The following is a 19,063-nucleotide window of genomic DNA, read 5'->3' on the forward strand; positions in this document are numbered from 1 at the left end:
TTGAGAGCAAAGTAAGGTGTCCTGTTTTGTAGGAAGTAACTGTTTGGTAAACGATGGCTCAGTTACACAGGCAACATGCATTAGCAGCTACAGCTATCAGTACACTACTGTTTACCATTAAGGCACAGAACAGTGCCACTTTTGCTTACTTAGTCTTGACTACATACTGGATCCAAAGAACTACTGTGCTAGAGGGGCATTTCCAAGAAGTATCTCAGGATTGTTTTAATATGATCAACATTCTTTAAAAAGTATGAATATTTCATTACTCAGCATGGGATATTTCATCCCATATGATTAAGATTTTACAAATTTAACAGTAACTGGATCTTAGAAAGTGAAATATCAACCAGCTTCAATAGCCATAGGCATTACCGGCCTGGTTCATAACATGTGTGAACTAGCCATTCAGTTTCATTCTATCTGGTTATGTCTTTACCATATCTACACCATGTAAAACAGCAAAATGAATTTTTTAAAAGCAGAAATTGTTATAGCTAATTGTTAAAAACAAAAGCAGAACTGGCTTGGCTTGTTAGCCAACTAGTATTTCTTTCCAGCTTTCACAAAGAACACTCATAAATGAACTTTGTTACTTTCAGAGAACTGAATAAAGACTGATTATCCACCTCTAGGCACGTGAAATTCCCTGTGCTCCTACTATAAAATGCGTGACATCAAATAACTGTGAAAATATTATAAACAGTCAGCTATGTTCATTCAAAGCACAAAGAATTAATCCACTGCAATTTAGCCTTGTGCATTGTTTCTTAGAAATGAATTCAGTGGGCTTGATTTTTCGGGTTTGATTTATCCATGTTTTACACCCACTTTGCCATTCATTGTAGTAACACAAATGACCGTGGTAGGAAATATTCACATGCTTTTGCCTTCAGAGCTGCAAAATATAATAAACATTAAGAATATAAATATTGTCAGCAAAGACTATGTCTTCATTGCAGTATTTACTGAAGCCAGGCCTTTAAAATCTCTACACTGTAAAACTGCATTCACACAACATGCCCATCTCACCTCTGTGCCTGGCAAGGTCATGGAGCAGATCCTCCTGGAAACTATGCTAAGACACATGGAAAATAAGGCGGTGATTGGTGACAGTCAACATGGCTTCACTAAGGGCAAATCATGCCTGACAAATTTGGTGGGCCTTCTATGACAGGGTTACAGCATTAGTGGATAGGGGAAGAGAAACTCACATCATCTACCTGGACTAGTGCAAAGCATTTGATGCTGTCGCATATGACATCCTTGGCTCTGAATTGGAGAGAGATGGATTTGATGGATGGACCACTCGGTGGATAAGGAATTGGCTGAATGGTCACACTCAAAGAGTTGCGGTCAATGGCTTGATGTCCAAGTGGAGACCAGTGACGAGTGGCATTCCTCAGGGGTCAGTATTGGGACCAGCGCTGTTTAACATCTTTGTCGGTGACATAGACAGTGGGATTGAGTGCACGCTCAGCAAGTCTGCTGACAACACCAAGCTGTGTGGTGCAGTCAACATGCTGGGGGAAGAGATGCCATCCAGAGGGACCTTGACAGGCTTGAAAGGTGGGCCCATGTGAACCTCATGAAGTTCAACAAGGCCAAGCGCAAGGTCCTGCACATGGGTCAGGCCAATCCCAAGCACAAATACAGGCTGGGCAATCAGTGGATTGAGAACAGCCCTGCAGAGAAGGACTTGGGGCTGTTGGTTGACGAGAAGCTCAACATGACCCAGCAACGTGCCTTTGCAGCCCAGAAAGCCAACCGTATCCTGGGCTGCATCAAAAGAAGCATAACCAGCAGGTCAAGGGAGATGATTCTTCCCCCCTACTCCACTCTGGTGAGACCCCACCTGGAGTACTGCGTTCAGCTCTGGAGCCCCCAACATAAGAAGGACATGGACCTGTTGGAGTGAGTCCAGAGGAGGGCCAGGAAGATGATCAGAGGGCAGGAGCACCTCTCCTATGAAGACAGGCTGAGAGAGTTGAGGTTGTTCAGCCTGGAGAAGAGAAGGTTCCAGGGAGACCTTCTAGCAGCCTTCCAGTACTTAAAGGGGGCCTACAGGAAAGATGGGGAGGGACTTTTTACAAGGGCCTGTAGTGATAGGACAAGGGGTAATGGCTTTAAAGTGAAAGAGGGTAGATTTAGATTAGATGTAAGGAAGAAGTTCTTCACTGTGGGAGTGGTGAGGCACTAGCAGAGGTTGCCCAGAGAGGACGTGGATGCCCCATCCCTGGAAGTGTTCAAGGCCGGGTTGGATGGGGCTTTGAGCAACCTGGTCTAGTGGAAGGTGTCCCTGCCCATGGCAGGGGGGTTGGAACTAGATGACCTTTAAGGTCCCTTCCAATCCAAACCATTCTATGATTCTATGACTATGATCTATTTACAGTAACTTCTAAGTATCAAGACTTTTACTCACCTTCCAGAGCACTCAGTACTTGACTAGCTGGGCTGCCCTGATACAGAGAGGTATAAAGCACAAAATTAAAAGATCATGGCTATTTCAATTCCTAGTGAGGAAGAAATCCATTGTAGGACGATTTATTCTTTGTCCAGATAACTGACTTTAACCTGTTGTGAAAATAACAGCTTTTATTCCCTTCAAACACTAGTTACAGTAGGCATATAAGTCCATTTCCTAAAATCTCCTCCTCTGTCCTACCTTATGCATTATTCTTAAAGTAAGAACACAATTGCAGAAAACAGTTGTAAAAGCAGAATGGCAAGAACCAATTGTAAAATAGTAACAGAATGCACATCTGATTAGTTGATGGTAGGGTACATCCAAATCTATTTGTTTACCAATATGCTCGATGCTATTTGCATTCAATGGAACAATGCACTGTACCATTTCTGAATGCACTGTACCATTTTTATGGGGACAGAAGCAAGAAATTATACTGTGAACTCAATACACTGCTAAATCCAGTGGATACACTCACAGCATGCCTCTTATCACTGACAATCCAGGAGAACAGAGTGTGCCTTTTCTCTCTCTTCCTTTGAACTGTAGTTGAAATCCATGTGGAAATGCGATGTTGTCAATGGTTTTGTCCACATCCCAGTTCATCTAATACTGTTCTGGTTATAGCATCTTTGTCTGCCCTGTTCAAAACTTTGAAAAAGGCTCCCTGTCTCTTCTTTCCTTCCCCAAAATAATACATAGTTCAAGATCAAGAATTCTGTTACAAACTAAAGTACCGAATGAAATAGTACTGGAAATCTACCTGCAAATAAGAAAAATATGCAAAAATCTTATTTGCGATGAAATTAACAATAATCTCAATTGTAATGGAAATCTGCACTGCCAGCATACTGTTCTCCTTTTCTCTAGAGCCAGCCTGGTCCTCACGTAAAAGAAGTACGTCTGTGCAGGTGGTCTTCCATTTCAGGAGTTTATGGTTGGCTATTACCCTTTAAAATCTGGAATTGCTTAGACAGCTGAAGGAAGAACCTGATGATGTGAAGTATGTGTCCCCTGTATATCACATACAGCCTGGTAAAGATGTGGGGACTGCAGCTTATTGGACATGAGGGGAAAGAGCAACTCAGGAAACTATACTTGATTTTGTAACTTGTGTATTCTAACTTTCCAGTTGTTCTCTAAACTATTGTCAACCAATTTTTCCTTCTTCCTAGCTCCTTTTTCAGTAGAACTCAAGATGCACATTAGGCCTGTGTCCAAGGCTTATTTGCAGCAGGTTATCCTTGAATCTTTGTTGGTTTTGTTTTGGTTTTGTTGGGGTTTTTTAATCTTTGCTGGATCAGGGTCCTTTTCACCAAATATGATATTGCCCACAGAGAGAAAAGAAAAAAAATACCACCCCTGTAACACTTTGTATCATACTAAGCCTTAAATTAATATTTTATATGCTTACTATGCTTTCATTTCATCTCTCTTTTCTGTTTAGAAACAGTTATATCCCACGCCGCCAGTCTACAGAGCCTATAGTATTTCATATTAATGCATTCTTACACAGAAATTTTGATGGTTAGGAGACCCTTGCTGAGGGACTGGGACTGTCAGATAAAAGGGATGTTTACCAGTTAAGGTTTCAAACAGCAGTGCCATGAGGATATATTAATCAGTTGGAGGTCCCAGATTGCAAGAAGAAACAGTTTTTCCTGGCATCTGGTAGAAGACTATTATAATCTGGTGACCAGTTAGCAAAGCACTGAATGGAGAGAGCCAATAATCTGTAGAACAGATACAGGAAGTTAGGTCTCTCCAGCAATTTCACTGACCACTGTGATTTTCTCATATTTCAATCACTTGTAAGACTCATCAAGCAGGAACAGGGAAAATATACAGCTGAGCATTAAAAGGACACTGAATTAGGATGCCAAGGCTAGCTACAAATAAATCTGATTCTTTTTTTTTTGGCTGGAAAGCATTGTGTGAACTAAAAGTCACAGAAGGCCAAACACTGCAAGCACAAAATTATTTCTTCACTTAATACAAGTGGGACTTACCATGGACACTCCCTGAACAGCACTTTAATGCTAGTACCTGTATGACACTCACAGAATTCAGTAGGTATAGATAAAAGATAGGCACTTGATTCTTGCTAAGCATCTAATCCCAACTTGAATAAGTTTGATAGTTCCCAGTTAAACCATGGCTAGAGTAAATCGTTAATTGCATAGGTAAATTTTCCCCAGTTGGAATTTATGTGCACATACCCACATCCCACATGGATCATATATGTACGCACATACTAGAATAAGGGGCATAAGGGGGAAAAGGAGACAAGGGAGTGATACAACTCCTGTCCTTGACCAAAGGAAGGGACATACTATGCCGTCTGCTGTCCCCCACATTAATACCTGCATAGGTTATACTGCGGTGATGCTGTAATTCTATCCATAACAAAGAACAGACCTTTTACCTGGTGGCTCTGTTATCAGTTCTGTTTCTGTGTGACTCTGTCCTTTGATAAATCCATGGTCTCTGTCCATTTGGATGTTTTTGAGGTCTGCTCCATATCTAGGTTACCACTTCACTACCTTTGCTGCAGGAATTTCCGACAGTACAGCCCTTTTTGCCCCAATCTAAGATCTGAGACAAACTGTTCCGCCTCAGAAGCTGTCCAGTGTGAATGTGCCAGTAGATGCATTTTATTTTCTTTTTCTGGCATTGAATTACTTCCTGCTTGATCCTTTCCTACTCAAACTTACAAAAAATAATTGTTGTGGTTTAACCCCAGCCAGCAACTAAGCACCACGCAGCCACTCACTCACCCCCCCCACACCCAGTGGGACGGGAGAGAGAATCAGGAAAAAAAGTAAAACTCATGGATTGAGATAAGAACAGTTTAATAGAACAGAAAGGAAGAAAATAATAACGATAATAATAACAATAATAAAATGACAGTAAAAATAATAAAAGAATTGGAATATGCAGAACAAGTGAGGCAAAATGCAATTGCTCACCACTCACCAACCGATGCCCAGTTAGTTCCCGAGCAGTGATCCACCTCCCCTGGCTAACTCCCCCAATTTATATACTAGGCATGACATCACATGGTATGGAATATCCCTTCGGCAAGTTTGGGTCAGCTGTCCTGGCTGTGCCCCCTCCGAACTTCTTGTGCCCCTCCAGCTTTCTCGCTGCCTGGGCATGAGAAGCTGAAAAATCCTTGACTTAGTCTAAACACTACTGAGCAACAACTGACAACATCAGTGTATTACCAACATTATTCTCATACCAAATTCAAAACATAACACTATACCAGCTACTAAAAAGAAAATTAACTCTATCCCAGCCAAAACCAGGACAATAATAATCTGTAAGAGTATGCCCTCCAGAATTCTCTTTTGGCTGTGCTCACCCTAGAGGAACACTTGTTCCTTGCACAACTGCAAGTCTCCAGCTAGCTCACAGCATGCTGGAACACAGCTGTCCCAGAGGTCTCTTTTTGCACTGCTTGAATGAAATAGCTGTACAGAAATGGAAAAAGTCATGTGAAAACAGGAGCTTAAACTGCTGTATGGTCCCTCATATTCAGGAGGTAAATGGAAAATTAATAAATAGACGAAAATAGAAGTTTTATTAAATTGTGCAGAATAGCATCACAGTGCACATGCTGTGATTCATGTTCACACTGCAAAATAGGTGGGATGGATACCAAGTAAACAAAACATGACTAATTTATCCCCTTAGCTATGCAGGTAAGACTAAACTCAGAGGACTTCAAGAACATTTCCTAATATGACTTTCAGGAAGAGATCGCAAGGTGTAAAAGTATAAGCTCTGTTTCCTCTCCTATCCTGTTTTTGGACATCAGTGGCCTTGTGTAACTCTTAACTTTTCCTCTCTCTGAGAAGAAATGGCTCAGATTTTCATCATAGCCTAATAATTTTACTTTTTTGTTGTCAGGATGAAACATCCCTTCCTGAAATTTTTTTAAACCCCCACTGCAGACAAAGGTACAGGTGCAACTTGCATATGCAGGTCTGCATTATCTTTAAATGAGCCAGCCTGGGTACTACAGCAGCAGCCTGTTGTTGGTGACCTGTGGTTACTCTGTGCTAAATTACTGAATTAATGAATTAGTAACCTAGAAAATTAGCAGGCTACACTGCTGGATAAACGCAAGCTAACTAGTTAAAGTTAGCCTAAATTTTTTAATACAAGCTGTAGTTATACAGGATCTGCAAAGCTGAGAACTATTTCTGTGATCCTAGACCCTAAATTACAGTCTGTCATGTAGCGATACATTTCAGTCTCATTGGCCAGTAGATCACTGAGTCAATTTGAAATTCAGGACCCAGAAGCCCCAGCTATTTCTCAGCCTTACATTTAAATGAAATCCAGCCACACTTGACCTTCTGCACCACCTGGTTTTGATGGGTGGAATAAGAATTGGGCATGAGGCAAGAAAGCAGCTGTACTGTGCTCTGGTCTGGTCTCCAGTCTGGAGGAACTAAGGAACCAGAGTTAGGGTATATTGTGCGGCACAACACTTCTGCAGTTTAGACAGGACTTGAGAAAGTTTAGAGCATTTTAGATTAATAATGAGTTTCTTGAATACTGTGTGGATGAGAATTCTTTTTTTCTGAATTTAATCACTGCTTAATCATGCCTTCCCAGCAGACAGTAAAAGAGCACAGATATTTCAGATTCTTTCCCTGTTTTTCTGAAAGTAGCATTATCATTAACTTCCTGTTTCTTAAGAGTTACTTTTGTGGGGGCTTTCTAGGCTTGACCTCTGACTAAAGGAATAATCCCTATTTGTATATAGCAACAATTCACCCAGTATATTTAAGCACTTGGAATTTAAAAACATCTCTATTTTTACTACTTCCATCCTTTAATTTAATTTAAAGGTTTAATTTAATTAATGAGGTCGTGGTACCCTACCTCTCAACTTCTGTTTGCAATGTCTGAAAACTTTGCAGAACAGCTATATCTCAAAAGTTTCATGTTTGTTATCATGCTGCATTTCTGTTTGTTTTCTCAGCAATAAAACGAAGACATCTATTAATGAAGACCAGACACTTAGTTAACCACAGAGTTTTTTATTGAAGCAGTATTTAATTAAATTGGAAAATCATCCTTTTGTAGGGCCAAAAGTGTTGAATCTGAACACTATCTATAGAAAAACTGTATCTATATATTTCTATTTATAGAAATGTACGTCAAATTTCTATCCCTTGCATAAGTATTACAGCTCGCAACACAGTCATTTTAAAATGCCAAGAAATGCTAGCACCAGCACATTTGCAAATGTCAGAAAATTTTAGCCAGGTTCTTAAAGTTTTAACTCCAAATCTTATTCATCTCATAACTCATTTAACTTCTTTCTAAATTATAATCTTAAGTTATTTTTCTGAAGTGGAAAATTATTTATTTGTACTGAGTGCAAGCAATCTAATACTCTAAACTAATTAAAATATCTAAGTGAATAATCCCTAAAGCTACTTTAATTGCTATTTTACTCATGTTTTAATTTTTTATAGTATTTGTATTAATATTTTCTTCACATATTTTCTAAGAAAACAGGTTTTGCATAAAGGGTTGGTCCCCATCTGATATTTTTTTAATTCATTGTCCAATTTCAAATGAAGCTGGCAGAAGTTTATAAGTGTCAAAGTTACTATGAGGACGCTAAGGATAGACACTATTAATGTCTCCATTGACAGCAAGGGAAGGAGAACTCAGGAGCCTTCTACTCTATTTGGCAGGAGTTGCTGCATCCTCACTAGTGAGTCAATCCATTCTCCTACTGTGGTCCAGGCAATAAGCTGGAAAAGGGCAAGCAGAGGGCAAAGGTGGCACCTAGAACAATGTACGAATGAACTAGAAATATCACAAGGTGGGGGGAAGGCATTTGAGATACAGAAGGGAGCTGAGGGCATTGGAAGGAAGTGCAGGAGACAAAGAGAAATACTGGGAGAATATTTTGATGGCATCATGGTGGGAAGATGTAGGGAACACATGATACAAATTTGTCCAAAAATTACCTTCATTGGTTTTACTACTCATGAAACAAAGTAGTGGTTTCATAGACCAGCATCTTAGTACTTTTTAATGGAACCTATCTGCATCTTAATTGCCAAAGTTGTTTGAAAATGGAACCTCTGGCTGGGGTTTCTACATCTTTTCTTTAAAATTTACCTGTTGAACTTAGAATCATAGAATATCTCAAGTTGGAAGAGACCCTTAAGGATCATTGAGTCCAACTCCCTGCTCCTCGCAGGACTACCTAAAACTAAACCATATGACTAAGAGCATCGTCCAGACTCTCCTTGAACTCTGACAGGCTCCATGCCGTGACCATTTCCCTGGGGACCCTATTCCAGTGACTGACCACCCTCTCAGTGAAGAACCTTTTCCAGTCTGAATTTGAATCAGTGTTTAAAATTAGAAGAAATTGGTATAAATGATTGTGTAATTTGGATGCTGTCTTGGGATTTTCAAACTTGAGAAGACATGGTTTGAAAATCAGAGAGTTCTGGCTTTACAAATTTGATAAGTTGAGTGATCAGAAATTGGTTCAATTGTTGTCACATTTATTTTAAGCTAATGAACATATTGTGATTTATAAGTAAGAAAGGTTTTAAAATGGGCATTGAACCCTATTACACCTTGATTCTGACTGAGGGATGCAAGAGAAATTGCAGGGTTATGATTCTAGAATAATACTTTCTTGTTTGCACCAAGTTCAAATCTTCTCATTTATTCTTTTGTGGACTAGTTGAACTGCATTCTTCCCAATGTCTGAATTCTGTTCACATTTTTACCAGTGTGTCTCAAATATATTTGAAGTCAAATAAATACAGATCTTTTGTGGGTATTCTTAGCTCAGAAAGTACAACCGCCTCTATGTCAGTTGTGTGAACTGTCTAGCGTTACAATAGAAAATCAGAATTTGGCATCTTGTTCTTTAAAGCAAATTGAGGATTCGTTAGTCTGAGCTGCAACTTTGCTTAAGGCGCATTGTTTCAATTGCAGCCATGCAGTCAGTCAAGCTGCCTGCTTGTTGACTGTATATTTATATGGCAAGTCTTGCTGAGAAAAACTGAGCATGCCTTTATCAATAAGCAGTTATTGAGCAGGGTGGTATTTATGAGACTTGCCCTTGTCATGTCTGCAGTTTTTGTAAAAGTTATGAAAAATCCTGAACCTAAATTCTTTTAACTTGGGTACAGAACTGTAAGCTGGTTACCTTGAACTACCTGGAGCCAATTCAGTTTTCCTCACCCTACCTGGAGCAGAACCCTTCTAAAAATCTGTCTGCAGTGTGTTGTAGGGCATTTTTTCTTAGTATCGTATCATTGGCAAATACTGTATGCTGTAGAGGATGCAGCTGCTGCCCACACACTACATAAATGCATTTCGTAGAAATACACGCTTACTATGGATTTTTTTTGAAGGGATCTCTTCTGATTGTATCCTAAGTGAGTATGTGATTGAGCAGCTATGTAGAGGGCTGCTTCAAGATGCAAGAAGAAGCTTTGGTGGTTTATTAGACTATGTGGTTGTCAGCAAGAGAGAAAGCATTGGAAATACAGTGCATTTGTACAAGATAATCCATGTTGTAATTGCCACTCTATCCACAACTGTATTTCTGTAGCAGGAAAACGAACACCACGAAGATGAGTGGAATTATTATTTGTAGACCAGTGATGACTAACAGTGGCACGAAAACTTATGGACCTATGCAAAGAATAGTCTATCCACAGAGTAGTGTGTTGTGCACAGGAAAGTTGCTGTATAGAAATCGGCCACCTATGGCTGCTGTGTGATGTTGCAGTGCAGCAGTGAGCCACAGTGTTTCTGTGAATGTTGTTTACTTAGCATGGCTGTCATGATTTTCAAATGGGACTTTCATACTGCACTGGAGAGAGATTTTCACACTTTCTCAGTTTGTAAAGGGCAGTTCCAGACCCTATTGTAGGGAGGAGTGTAGAGCCAAATAGCTGCTGATTAATGCCTTCTGGTTTGCGCCTGATGAATTTTATGGATTACAGTGAATAAAAGGCTAATTTGTCTCCTAAAGTATATATTGATATAAATGTGATCACTTTTCTGCACTACCTAACTTGGGTTAATGGAGTGTTGCTTCAATGTATTTTCTGGCATGTTCTGACTGTATCAATAATGTCTTTGTGTGGCCTGAACTTCCTATTCAGTACAAATGGGTGAACAGCAATAAGCACTTCAACAAACAGATATTTCTTAAGCTGTCAAACTCACAGCCTGAATAACCTAAAGAGGAATGCAATCAGATCTGCCAACTGTGAACAATGAACACTTTTCTAAAATGTAGAATGGCTTACGAATCAAATAAAACTCAAAAGTTAGGTTGAACTGCAACTCAGTTGTAGTTTATGAAAACATTAATACACAAAAGAATGAAGGCAGCACCAGTGTCTGATAGCAACTGCCTGCTTTGCTTTTTTCTCTTTTCCCTTCCTGCTTCTTTCATGCACAGCACAACACACTACAGGCATACAGGGGGAAAGGGTGGCAGGATTCCCTGAATTGTTCCAGTTACCTCTCTTCATGTTTGACTGCTAACTCCCGTGCATAGAGATTAGAGAGAGACTTGAAGAGATTTTAGTGTCTTACTAAGAACCTGTAGAAGCAGCAGAGCAAGAAGTAGGTGTTCATGCAGAGGCCTGACCATGCACAGCTACTGTCCCTGTGAGTTTTGCCCTTCCCTTTAGCTTCTACCTGTAAGAAATTCTTCCAAAATTCCTGGGTCTGTGCACACTTATGCCTGAATTTGAAAAGATAATGTGATTTCCTTAGTTACTTTTTCCCTGTAATCTCCATTCTTGCAAGCTGCTTTTTCTGTTCCTTCCTCTTTTCCTGCAGTAATTCAGAATTCTCTACTGAACTTTGGACATAATGTTACATGCCGCACATTTCCATTTGGTCTTCTGTGACAGTATGTGCATACTGAGGCTAGACAGGAAAATGCCCAGGGTCTCCAACCTGGAGCCTCAGACTGCAATGACAGTCTGGTCATTTTCTGCGTGTGTGTGATAGAAGCAGAGCCCCCCCCACACCTTCTACAGAATAAGGCCATCAATCACAACTGTATCATGTTAGAATTTTTACCCTGACCCACACCCACAGGTAACAGGCAAATATTGATTAAAAATAGAAAAAAAATCACAATATATTCTTTTGTTAATTTAAATATTATTTTTAAGAAAGTTGTCTTACTCTAGGAGAAAGCAATATGACTGTCAGTGAAACAGTATCAGGGAACAGAAAATAAAGAGCTGAGTTTATTAGTCAAGACTGTCCTGTCTTTCATAGCAATGCGTCAAAAACATGCATATTTTGGGAGCCCCAGAATGATAAAAAGGTGTCTTTTCAGTCTTGGAAGAGGAGAGTGTCCTTTCAAGGATACAATGGTGCTTTTCAGAGGACCAGTGACTGTGCAACATGTCTGTCAATGGAAGGCTCATTTCAGAGCAAACCTTGCTCTACCATTTTAGGTAGCTATTGACTAACATTACTGATTGACTAAAATTCTTGCTGCATTAAAAAAATCTGTAAGTATCACCTCTTTAATATGAATAAAAATCAGGGGAAAACCCAGATAAATTGCTTGAGCAACCACTTTCTGAATGGTTTCTGCTGAACCAGACTCCTCCCTCGCTGCAAGTTAAGAGGAGGAGGGAAGAAAACTGTCTGGACTTCAGCATTGAGAGCTTGCTTGTCTGAGTTACCCCAGCTGAAACTGTGACTGGCCAACTGGACTTCAGCCAAAACCACTTCACCTCTCCTTTTCTCCCCCCCCCCCGTTTTTCCTATTCCACTCCAACAGACAGTTTCCACAGAAACAGAGTAGCACGAATAGTACAGGTTTTGGGTGCCTTTCTGTAGAAGTAAATGTTTTTTTTAACAGAAGAGTCTGCATATAGTGTTGACTAATTAACATGTCATTTTGGTGAAAAACTTTATTAGAGTTTAGATTCAGAGGTTATCTGGATACTAAAAATCATATTTGGAATTTCTCTCTCAACATTTTAAATCCTGTGTACTAACTCCATGGATTGCCTGACTATCTGGCAGCAGAAACATGAAACTCATATTCTATTTTATCACTCAGTTTAGGGCTTTTTCAGATTTCTTTTCCCCCTATTATTCATTAGCAACATTGGCAAGTGTCTGACACAAGAAACAGACTCAAGCCAACAACTGTATCAGCCCACTATACGACTTCCACTGTGCCCCACAGCCAAGCTTAGTCTCAGAGCAGAATCCTCCCTAATATTGAACTTATTTCATAATTAAAAGGTAATTTTGTACACTGAAAAATACAGTGAAGGTGATTGCTCTAACAACATACCCCATCTTCCCAACTGACCACCAAGCAGGTACCTGAGAGACCAGGTTCACCGAAAGGCATACTCTAAGTTTCCCACTGAGACAGCCTCCTGACCTCCTTACAGACCTTCCAAGTGCCTGTAAGTAATTTCCTTGACAAAAAAAATGATGTCATGCCAGTCACTAAGCTCAATGATTAAAAATTGGCAAGTACCTCTCGCTCCATATAACAGGCAAACTTTGCTGGGATATTTCAGGATTCTGGTCCTCATCCTCAACTGCATAGGAGAGCTTATTTGTGTGGTCCCAGTGATGCACTGGCCCAGTGTAAATGCCCAGCTAAACAAGCTGTTGTGAAATGACACTGTGGTGGAATATGTTCCTGTTACCTATTTCCTGTTTGACATCATGAGCGTTTACTGTACTCCTTCTAGACAGTAACGTGAAGTCAGCTGTGCTCCTTTTGTCAAGTAGCCAGGCGGACCCAGGGATTACTTTTGCCAATGCTCATCAGTTTGGACAACTCCGTAAGTGAATGAAGTATCAATAGTATCTCCAGGCAGCAGGAAGGAGAAGGGTGATAGAAAAGTGGAGGATTGCTTGTGTTCTGGATTTTACCATCCACAAACTATGTGAAGAATTAGGCATGTAAAGAGGGAATACTACTATGTGGCTACAGCCTAGAAGTTAACCAAACGCGGGTATCAGGATTTTCTGTATGGATGATGGGGAATGAGATTTTTAAAGTCATTCACCGTTATGAGTAAAAAATACCACAGGTATTGCCATAATCCATTTTAGTTTCACGTCTGTCAATCTTTGACACGAATGCTGTGACTTCTAAAGTGCTTTCAGTGACCAGACCCAGTCGTACTGAGGACAACAGCATTTGACCAGGAGCTTAATAGGGGACGAAATTTCACACCAGTAACAGTGATCCGAGGCAGCCAAAAAAAAAAATCCCGGAAAACGCAGTGTGACAGCAGGCGCAGGCAGGGCAGGCAGGCACACAGAGAGCAGCGCACTCTGCTACCCTGCAGGCCGGCGCTTGAGCGGCATGAGCTGCCGGGGTAGCTCGTTTTCTCCCTCCACCTTCGCCGCCCTCCCTTCTCCCTCCTACGTGCGCGGCAGCAGCTTGGCGGGGGGCCCGCGGGGTGCGGGGGGCCCGCGGGGTGCGGGGGGTCCCCGCCCGCCCCGCTCGGCAGCCGGGCTCCGCCGCGGCCGGCCCTGCTGGGCGCTCGCTCCTCAGGCTCTGCGTCCTGTCTCCGCTGCTGGCCTCCTCCCAAATACACGGAGAGGTCTTTCAGCCCGTGGAGGTGAAAGGCCTTCCCGGGGAGTTGCGGGGGGGGGGCAGGAATACATAATTATCCCCCCCAGCTCCGATTCCTGTTTCTTGTAATACTTGCTCTTTACTGTCTGTCCTTGCAAAAAATTGAACGCTGCCACTCAAAGACACTCGATCTGGGGGCGATTACATCCTGTTTTGCCTATGCTGCTGCAAAGCTTTACAACATCCCTGAATCAAACTTCTAACAGTGAAACACAGGCACAAAAAGAAAATAACATTTCACGGTTACCTCCCAGTCCTATGGTTAAGGTTTTACTTGACCTTCTATAGTCACATACACTCTTAATTTAAAATTACCGCGTACAGCACAGTACCTGATGACTTGTTTACAGCTACCTTTATATCATTCATTTTTTAGAGAGGAACAAACTTGGTCAAAAAAATCCCAGTCCTCTCTGCCTAAAATTCTCATTGTCTGTCTAGATAAGATGCTTTTCCACCTTTCTCCTATTGCAGACTAATTGACCAAGGGATTTGGAGACATGAATTTGAAAAATAAGCAGCTTTTAATTTAAAAAAAAGAATGGGGTAAGGGAAAAGTGGAAGAATCAACTTAGAGGTGATAGCCTATTAAAGGACTATAACCCTTGATAATTTGTGTTCTCTGAAAAACATTTTTTGTCATTATTTTGGAAATTTGTGTGATTCTTTTTGGACTGTTTTCAACATTCTTCAAAGAACCTCCTCACTGAAATTACTCACCTTGTGCATTAAGTTCTCTATCTCCAAAAAACCCCTGTTTTTTTTTCATAATATTGTACTTTTAGGTTTTACATGGTAGTGAATTATCACCTCCACTTTTCACTTCATGCAAGGCTTCAAAATAAGCATTAGAAATGCAAACAACCTACATATGAAAAATACATTAGGCTTTTAATAGTTCTTTCATTTTAATTCTCTGTGGTGGTATTAGTGACAGGTAAAAATGAGACCAGTTAAGTGCAGCTGGTGCAAAGAGGTGTAAAATTACAACTTATCTTCCTGATTGTCTGTGCCCCTGAGAGGCATAAAACTGAAGAAGAGTGAGTGCAGTTATTGCTGCTCTGTTTTACTATTTTTTCATTCTACGGAGTGGGAACAGCTCAACTTTGTACCTTTGGGTTTTTGAGGAGCATCTTCGGGGGAGACTGACTCAACATACTTCTCACTTGTGTTCTCTTCCTAGCCAGATTTATGCTCCCATATGCCAGTATGTGCTATCCTGACTGCCCCTCCTGGGGAGCCTGAGACTGGGAAGACATTATAAGCTTATTACAGCCATAACTATGGTCGCTCATAATTTTTTTCCACAAAACAAACTTCCTTTAGGTTGCATTAAATGAAGTTTCTATGGGAACATACTGATACTCACATTTTAACTGAGATGAAAAAAATGTTTTAATGATACCACCTGACGGGTATGTTAGACCATTTATAGCAGAGTATTTTTAATTGTTAAACCAACCAGAGGAAAAAAATAAAGCTGAAGTTGCAGCCATATCGTTATTTTCTTACATTTTACACTATACTTCTGTATGTAAAAGGAGCACTTGACTAATGGAAAGAGAAAGCGGTAATGACTGCGTGCCCTTTGCCAGCCTGCACTTGGAAACCATGTTAGGGGTAGACCATAACAGAGGATGACTGAGCATGCCATCTTTTAAGTACTGATGGTCTCTACTGGCCAGAATGGCTCAGTTTTATCTCAGAAGCAGAACTAGAGAGTCTCTCCTTCCAGACCCTGAACCATAGGAAGGATGGTCTCAAAGATTTTGTTTGTAGATTCTCAGACATAGGCAAATAGTCACTTAATATGTCAGAGATTGCTTACTGGTATTGAGAATGGAGTAATAAACTTTGCTGAATATATTAGAAAACTTGAGAAATGCATAGTAATGATATTATTAGCTATTTTCCTTGTGGTAGCACCTGCAGGTCCTTCAAAATGCTGGCTCTTCACTGCATGAGGCACTTCATACCACTCCAAATTCTATTCAATCCAAGCTAATCGTAATGGATGATAGATGAACATAGTCAACAGGGAGACCTAACTGTAGGGTAATTATCATACCAAGCACAGGTTGTAACATACAAGCTACTTAATGACTGACAAGGATGTTGTAGACAGGGATGTACTTAATGTAGGAATTCGGAGGAGGAAAAATAAGTATTTTAGGGAAATTCTCCCACGCAAGATGAAAGAAGCAAAAAGTTACATGAGAAAAAAAGTTGGACTGATGCGTAGAAGTCTTGCTGAAGGATCCCCCAGCCAGATAATATGTGTTTGCCTGGGAGAGGTGGAGGAACTAGTTTTCAACATCTACATACTGCGGCTATAGTAATTGGTCAGATGACAGCAATGTTCAAAGGACGCATAGGTCTTTTTTCTCCTACCAGCAAGACAGGTGGGAGTTGGACAATAGTAGTCCTAGCTCTGGATTCCTCAGTGATGCTACAGTCTTCCGAGGTACCGTACTCTGCCTTGTGGATCGCTAATGTCTATTGCTGTTTCCAGTCCACTGTTGACCTGTTCACAGGAGCACATGAAACCCATTCCTGATACCCCTACTGGTTTCTAGTAGGTTATTTAAATTCCAAGTGTGAAGGGTGGACGGGGGTAAACGAAAGCTCTGTGATAAAGACAAAGCTTTGATCCCCTAGTACGTGATAAAATAAATCTCTATGGATCCATCTCCACCCAGAACTAAGGACAGCCACAACTTGGTGCTTCTTCCTTTCTAACTGCAACATGCATTTCCTTGATGTGGTCTTTTATAAGCCAGCCATAGAGCAATGCACGCGTACCTGGGATTTTTAAAATCCAAACCAAAGTACTCCATTGTGTTACCTCCCCTCTTGGAGTAGAACAAGAAAGTAAGCACAAGGGATGAGAAAACAAGTCACCCATATATGCATAGCAGTTTTAAGTGTCATCACATACGAGTGTGATGAATAGAATACAACTAGAGAATGAGAAGTATGAGAAGTTAAAGAGTGGTGTTAATAGCTTGGCAAAGAGAAAGTCTGAGGCTGGCTAGGATTAAGATATGACCCAAAGGGTCTTAAAGACAAATAATACGTGTTGAAGTTAACAAAAAGATGTTCTTTGCACCACTGCTTAAAATAGAAAGGAGGGTAGAAGATGACATTCTGACAATGTCAGGAACGACTCATAGTACAGATCTGGCCTGCTTTTATTTAGTTTTAAAATGGTAGTATGATTTGCATAGATAGGGTGTAGGTTTTGAAATGTTACTGAAAGATGCCAGTGTCCTGGGACTAGTGTTCAATTAGCGCAATCCGTTTTGTACATTAGGGGAGCTCAGGAAGGCCACTTTCTCATGCACATGACTCCCTGCTTTGGCTACGGCTGTATTTTGGAAATTCAACTTTTTCTGTAAAGTTGCCGTTCTTTTGTAAATTCTTGTCCGCTTCCCCTAGATGCCTCAAACTGGTTTTTACTGCCAAAGGAAGGCTCAGCAGGCCAGAGCGGACAGAAGCGTGGGCAAGAGCAGCCCCTCGGTGGGTACCACCTCCCCCCCCCGCCCCCACCTCGCCCCCGCTGGAAGCAGCCGGGTCCGCCGCTGCCCGACACCCACCCGTGCGGGTGGCCCCGCCTGGAAAGCCTTTAATTAAACACGATTAAGCTGTGGCAAGGCCTCCTGCTAACGGCACCTCGCCGCGAGGCCACCTGCCTCTTTCCGCGTTAGCACCCGGACCGCCGGCCAGCGCCGGGGCCTCTCCCTCCGGGAGGCGCGGCCGAGCCCCGTACCGCAAAGCGGCGGCTCTCCGGGAGTCGACCGGGGCGCGGAGGCGCCGCCGGCGGCAAATGGCTGCGGCGGGCGGGAGCGCTCCCCGCCGGCGGGGCCGGGCCGGGCCGGGCCGGGCCGCTGCGGCGGCGGGGCCGGCCGGGGGCGGGCGCAGGCAGGAGGCCGCCTCCGCACACGCGGAGCTGGGGCGGGCCCGCGCCGCTCGCTCTCGCCGCCGCCGCCGCCGCCTCCTTCCCCGCGGCGCTGGCGCCTGGCCCGTCCTCCCGTGCCGGCGTGCGGGTAAGTGGCACCCCCCTCCCCGGCTCCCGCCTGGCGGCGGGCGGAGGCGCGCCCTCCCCCGGCAGCAGCGGCCGCACAGGGCTCCGCGGCGGCCGCACAGGGCTCCTCGGCGGTCGCGGCCTCCGCGACGGGGGCCGGCTCCTAGCCCCCGCTGCCGGCCCCCCGCTCCCAGCCTGGCCGCGGGGCCGAGGCGGCGGGCGAGGGGAGTCGGGCCTCGGGGCAACTCCCCCCCGCCCCCCCCCCGGCTTGCGGCGGGCTCTCCCCGGCCCGCTCCGGGGCTCCCGCGGCGGGCGAGCGGCAGCCGCGTGGTGCCGTGACCCCAGCGGCTGCCGCCCTTTGCTCCCGCCTCCTCGCCGCTCCTCCCGCCTGCCCCAGCCCCTTCCCTCGTTCTCGCCCTGCCCCGGCAGCCTCGGGGCTGGCAGCGCCGGGCCGCGGGACCCGCCGCCGCTCTTCGGCCCGTCCCTCCGCCTGCTGCGGCTGCCCGCCCCGCTCCCCCTGCGCGACGTCGCGGCGGAGGTGCCGAGCCTCTGCTGGCTCCCCAGCCCCCACGGCGGGGAGACAGACGCTTCCCGCACCCGGGCGGGTTCCCCGCCGCCCCCCGCCCCCGCCTGCAGGGGTTGCTTTCGGGCGCTGCTGTATCGTCGCGCCCTCCTCCCTCCTCGGTCGCCTTTCCATCCGATCTGCCTCGTCTCGTGAGAAACCGGCTTCGCACCCAGCGCGGGCGTCCTCCTGCTCTTTTATTTATTAAGTGGGAGGTACCCCGTAGCCCCCCCCCCCCGGTCCCCCAGCTTGTGTGTCTGCCTGACAGGAACCACACCAGAAATAATCGCTCAGCGTTTCTTGCTGGGGAGAATCAAGCCCTTTATTTGTAGTAGTAAATTCAGTCTCAGC

The 19,063-nt window shown here is 43.4% G+C and overlaps 1 protein-coding gene across 7 annotated transcripts in view; it reads left to right on the forward strand.

The window, feature by feature from the left end:
- PUS7 (pseudouridine synthase 7) overlaps nt 1-19,063 on the forward strand; it is a 48,113-nt gene that overhangs the window by 5,166 nt on the left and 23,884 nt on the right. For 6 of the 7 annotated variants that reach the window (XM_069801809.1, XM_069801813.1, XM_069801812.1 and 3 more), the window contains exon 1: nt 18,033-18,172. The exons of the other annotated variant lie outside the window; for it this stretch is intronic. The gene's annotated coding sequence lies outside the window, so the exon portion shown is untranslated. Of the gene's footprint in view, nt 1-18,032; nt 18,173-19,063 lie in introns of those variants that run through there. 7 annotated transcript variants of the gene reach the window in all.

The sequence above is a fragment of the Haliaeetus albicilla genome, chromosome 14 (assembly GCF_947461875.1).
Source record: "Haliaeetus albicilla chromosome 14, bHalAlb1.1, whole genome shotgun sequence".
Lineage (NCBI taxonomy): Eukaryota > Metazoa > Chordata > Aves > Accipitriformes > Accipitridae > Haliaeetus > Haliaeetus albicilla.